The sequence below is a fragment of the Chelonoidis abingdonii genome, chromosome 12, assembly GCF_003597395.2.
Source record: "Chelonoidis abingdonii isolate Lonesome George chromosome 12, CheloAbing_2.0, whole genome shotgun sequence".
Lineage (NCBI taxonomy): Eukaryota > Metazoa > Chordata > Testudines > Testudinidae > Chelonoidis > Chelonoidis abingdonii.
The window spans coordinates 3,235,050-3,241,049 of NC_133780.1; positions in this window are offsets into that span (position 1 = coordinate 3,235,050).

Below are 6,000 nucleotides of genomic sequence, written 5' to 3' on the forward strand. Positions count from 1 at the left end.
TTTATATCAATATTTGATAATGTGAAAGAAAATCCCCTCAGTTTAACGAAAAGGAAGGAATTTAATTTCTCAATTTCTGTGACAGTTGTGATAAGGCAGCACAGCAGCTCAAAGATAGGGTTCAGGCTGGTGATTTAGCACTTTGAGAATGAGAGAGAAAAAGGGTTTAATCTGAGAAGAAAATGAACATGGGAGGGTTTAACCCCCACTAGTCCCCCCCTCCACAATGTGAGGCAATGTTTCATGACAGTAGTTTCCCTTGAAAAGCAGAAGTGGATACATTTTAGTGTTGGAGGAGTGGAATTGCTTCAGAATAGAAGGGATTTTTATCTATATTTGAAAATTAGAACAGCAAAATGTGAGGGGCTTTTATGTCAGTATTTAAAAATGGGTAGGGTGGGGGAACTCAGCATCAGAAGGGATTTTAGATCAATATTCAATAATGCAAGTATGGGGCAAAATATGAGGAATTGTAAATCAGTATTGAATAATTAAAAGGAAAGAGGCCAAATCTGAGGGATTTTAGGTCACTATTAAGTCCTCTTCAGCAACCGTTCATACAGGGAGCTGTGGGTGATGCTGCTTGAATAGCAGAAGAGAAGGGAAGTTGAAACCAGACAGGGCTCTGGCAGGTGGGAGTAGGCAGCAGCTAACACAGATAGGTAGGGAGCAGCTTCTACACTCTGTGTGGGAAAAAGATTCAGGCCAACTGTTTCAAACTGCCTGTAATCAAAAATGGGGGGGGGGAGAAAACCCCATAGTGGGGGAATTTTGTAACAATATTCATTAATTAGGGTTTGTTTACACAGAGACCGTCAGGAAAATTGATCCAAACAGTGTGAATTTAAAGTGGATTAGTTAAACCACATTATACAGTCACGTGGATGCTCTTACACAGAATTAGAGTGCCTTTAGCTTAATTCACTTCCAATGTTAAGTAAACTGAATTAAAGTTATTTTAATTCTGAATAAGAGCTTCTAACAGGGGTTTAATAAGGTGTACTTAATCCATTGTGAAAGTTAATTCCGATTAATTTACCTGAGTGTTTCTGTGTATACAAAACCTTAGAGGAAAATGGAACAAGATTCAGGGTGGTTTTAGATCAATATCTGATAACTACAGAGAAAAAAAGGGGAAATTTGAGCAGATTTTATATCAGTAAGGGTATATCACTAAAATGTGAGAATGAAAAACTGAGCAAAATCTGGGGATTTTAGATCAATATTTTTCAGTAAGTCTTGAGCTTGAATCCATTTATGTAAATGAGTAACTTTACACACATGAGTAGTTCCACTGAGTGCAATGGGAATTTGGCCTAAATACAGTTTAAATACATACTAAGCATGGACTTCAGAATTTGGCCAAATGGAAGAATTTCAGCAAAGTGTATTTAATTTCTCCATTTTTGATCTCTTTCAGGTATACAAACCGGAACCTGTCCCCACTGCAGTTGCTGACATCCTGCTCTGATAATGCACCAGGCAAGGGAGGTGAGTACAGCTCCTTACCAGCATCAAGAGGTGTTGGGTCTGTGAGAAGTAGATCTACACACAGTTGCACTCCTAGGGTATGTCTACACAGCAGCTGGGAGAGTTAGTCACAGTTTGGCTAGACATGCATGAGCTAGTTCTGCTTGAGCTAAAAATAATAGCAGTATAATCAATGTAGCTCAGGCTAGCCACCCATGTACATACACAGAGGGTTAGGCAGGATTATACTCAGGAGGCTAGCCTAAGCCGCCACCCATTCTGCCATAGCAGCACTGCTATTATCAGTCTGCTCCTTTGAGCAGAGCTAGTGTATATATGTGTACCCAAGCTGGGAATCACCCTCTCAGCTGCTGTAGAGAAGTATTCTCAGACCATCTGCTACCTTTCCCCCACCCTCCATCAATCTCTTTCTGGCTATATCTGAAATGCAGCAAAAAAAAAAAAAAAAGCATTCCTAATTCAGATTAGCTAAACTGTGTTAGCTAATTTAGACTAAAATAACAGGGAAAACAGGGCAACTCATCTTTTAACTCATGTTATCAGCTCAGGTTCAACCATAGGCTCCCCTATAGGCTGTAATGCAAACTGCTATCTTCTCTCTCCCCCACACACTCACATACATACCTAAATGTGAATCTTTCACTGCTATGGATACAGCACCAGCAGCAACCAGCTTTAAAATCAAGTCATCTCATCTTCTTTCAGAAAACCCTGGATCTTGAAAGAATCTCACTTCTTCTCCTCTCTGCTAGTTCCCTCCATTTTACTGTCTACCTCTCCCACAGCAATGTAATCAGCTACCTGCTAGTTAACCCTAAATACCTGTGTGACATTGCACTCTATATGATTTTATGAAAATATGCTAATAAGTTTAGATATAATGTAACTGAAATATGCTTCATGCAAAATGTCTCTTGTAAGATATCATTACAAAGCTTATAATCTACTGAGTGTGATCATCCTATTTGTAAAAATGTATCACTCTTGTATCTAAAACTAGAAATATGAAATATAACTCTGAGGGCCTATTGTAATTATGCAAAGTGTGGGCCATTAATGTGGTTTGGAATTTTGATGACTCCCATTAACCAGGACAATTGTCTGTAGATGGCTCTGTTTTACTGGTAAGTCTTCCTGTACACCTGTGTGCTGGCAAGTGGGTAATGAAGTCTTACAGTGACGTGATCATGTCACCTGAACTGGAATCCGTCTTTAACCTGGTGCTTTTCCATTGAGAAGGAGGGGTGGGAACTCAGAGGGACAAAGGATTCCTGCCTTATGCAAAAGATATATAAATGGGTGGAAGAGAACAAAGGAGGCAGCCATCATGAGAAACCTCTAGCTACCACCTGAGCTGGAACAAGGGCTGTACCAGGGGAAAGGACTGTGTCCAGACTAGGAAGGTATCTAGTCTGTGAAAGAAATTTATTGAAACATCCCTGAGGGTGAGATTTTATCTGTATTCAGTTTTATTACTGTATTAGACTTAGATTTGCGTGTTTGATTTTATCTTACTTGGTAATTCACTTTATTCTGTCCGTTACTACTTGGAACCACTTAAATCCTATTTTCTATACTTAATAAAATCACTTTTTACTTATTAATTAACCCAGAGTATGTATTAATACCTGGGGGGGAAACAGCTGTGCATATCTCTCTATCAGTGTTATAGAAGGTGAACAATTTATGAGTTTACCCTATAAACAGGCTTTATACAGCGTAAAACAGATTTATTTGGGGTTTGGACCCCCGCTGGGAGTTGGGCATCTGAGTATTAAAGACAGGAACACTTCTGTAAGCTGTTTTCAGTTAAGTCTCCAGCTTTGGGGCATGTGGTTCAGACCCTGGGTCTGGGTTGGAGCAGACGGGTGTGTCTGGCTCAACAAGATAGGGTGCTGGATTCCCAAGCTGGCAGGGAAAGCAGGGGCAGAAGTAGTCTTGGCAGCTGGCAGTTCCCAAGAGGATTTCTGTGATCCAACCTGTCATAACCTGTTCCCAGATTGCCCACTTCCACACTTGTATTTCGTAGAATGCTACATGGGAGTGCCTTTTCTCATGGGGAATGCAGATACAAGGGATAGGGGCGTTTCTGAAAATAAGGAGGTGGGATCAGTCTGAGCTGACTCCAGACAAGAGTCCCACCTGCTCAAAACCCACCCTGATACCCAGACTAGCACTCTTTATCCATTCAACATCCCAAGCCCTTAGAAGAAGCCAGTGTCCTGAGGTTTAGCAGGTTTTCCATTCACCCTTCAGATGGGAGATTTCTGATAGTTTGCTAATGTTAGTATGGATATATAGTGACCGTTGGTAGTAGAAGGTATATTTTTTATTAGCATAAGTAAAACATTAGTTGATACTGATACTTCAGCATCAGTTGCGGAAAGAAATTCTTGACTAGTACGTTTGAAATTGATCCAAAGAAACTCTCCTTCCACATACATACAGTAAACTAAGTCACTGTTGCCACAGGTTACTAATATTATTATATAATGTTCATATTAATATAACGACCAGATGTCTCTGACAGGATTGAACCCCATTGTGGTACATGCTGTGTAAACATATATAAAGACATTCTCCCAGCCCTTAAGAGTTTGTAGTCTAAGAAGACAAGTGACATAGGAAAAATGTAGGTGAGCATATGCAATCAAATATATACAATCATTATATACATAGATACATGTTAAGACAAAAAACTATTATCATAAACAGATAAAGTGCCAGTTCACTCCACATGCCCATCAAATGATCTTTAATTAGTTGTTTTCTTAAAGGCATGATAGAGATGGATTTTGAGGAGCTATCTATTTGTTCCACGCATAAAGGAAAATAGGGAATGTCAAGATGCTTGCGTGAGAAGCTAATCATAGGTAGTTGTGAAGCATCAGCAATCTTAGTGTGTGCGTAATCCGTTATATAATCAATGACATCTGTAGCTAGGCACAAGCCAGGATAATCAATTCTACCACTTCAGGACATAAGGTGATTGTTGCAAACATGAAGAAAATGCTATTTTATGTTTCCAACAAGTATGGTAGGGAGCCCTTTTCCTATACACCACACATTTTCCTTCTTCTGGAGATGCTGGTTTTGCCAACTTTCAGGATCTGGACTTTGGACTAGATGTTTCAATGTCATTAGCTATGCAGGTTCTGCAGGAGTGAAACTCTATCTAAAGTTGCTTGATGCTCTGATCAGGAACCATTCTTTGATGCACGCTGGAATCAATTGCAGCTTGGCATATTTACAGACTGGTGGAGAGCAGAATAATTATCAGATACATATAGCCACCTAACATACAATGTGTGTTTGTACACTTCCCACTGTGATCTGTGTCAGGGCCTGTGTGAGAGATGGCAGAGTCCCCCGATATTGACACTTCTCGCTAGATTAACCAACATCTTTCCCCTTTGGGGGAATTCTCTCCTCTTCTTTTAATTCCCCACTTCCCTTCAGGGCCTTGCAGAGGGGTGAACCCTTCTAGCAGAAGAGAGCTGCAGTCAAAAGAGGGTGGAGCTTCCTCCCTCCCTTACCCCAAGATGAGCAGCTTGGTTGTAGCACCCCCCCCAAGGTCTCTGCAGTCCAGATCCTCTAAACCTGGACTTGAATTCAGATCTCTCCCATGGTAACATGAGCATGGGTCAGGCCATAAGCTAAACAAAAGAGAGATACCAAACTCATCCAAAATTAATTAAGTCTCTGATTCAATGGGGTCTATTAAACAATGTGCATACACTTGCAATGGAGGGCAGTAATGGACCAGGGGTACAGTGATGCTGAGAGGGCTTGGATACAGGTAGTGGGAGTAAGCAGTACTGGATAAATCCAGATTCCTTGCTTCAAAAATCCAGGGTCCTGATGCATAAAACTGATTTAATGTGCCTTCCGGGCAAGAGGTCTTGATACCAATACAGCTATGGCACCTGCACACTTCATGTACTCTTTAGATCCCTTCTAATGTATCTCACTAAGGACTGGAAAACCAGAGATAAAACAACAGCAATCACTTACCGCTCTAACACGCAGAAAGCCAGGAAAGCTACTCCTAGCTGGGTGGCACTGGACATCATGCAGTTTCCCTTCCCCTTTGCTCTTCCTCCAGATAAGTCTGGTGGTCCAACCACGAAAGAGAGAGAGAGAGGGGTTTCTTTGAGTCATTTCACTCTATCTTTAAATTACCCAGCTCTAGGTCCTTGCGTGTATCTCACATTGAATCAGAACTCAAAGAAAGGCTTTGTAGGGAGAGAAAGAGGAAGTCACTGAGTGTAGGGTACATAACTCCCAGTGTGTCCCTGGCTGTCATTGAGCACATTGAGTTGTCATTGCCATCATTATGCACCTCAGAAGATGCAAAGAACAGCTCACAAACATTGATCAGAAAGGAAAGAAGGACTGGGAAAGAGGAGCGAGACTGAGCAGTATTTTTAATAATTCCTTAAATATCCCTCCCTCTTTTTATCTTAACCAAGTAAACTTGTGGATTTATCTCAATATCCAATCTTTCTC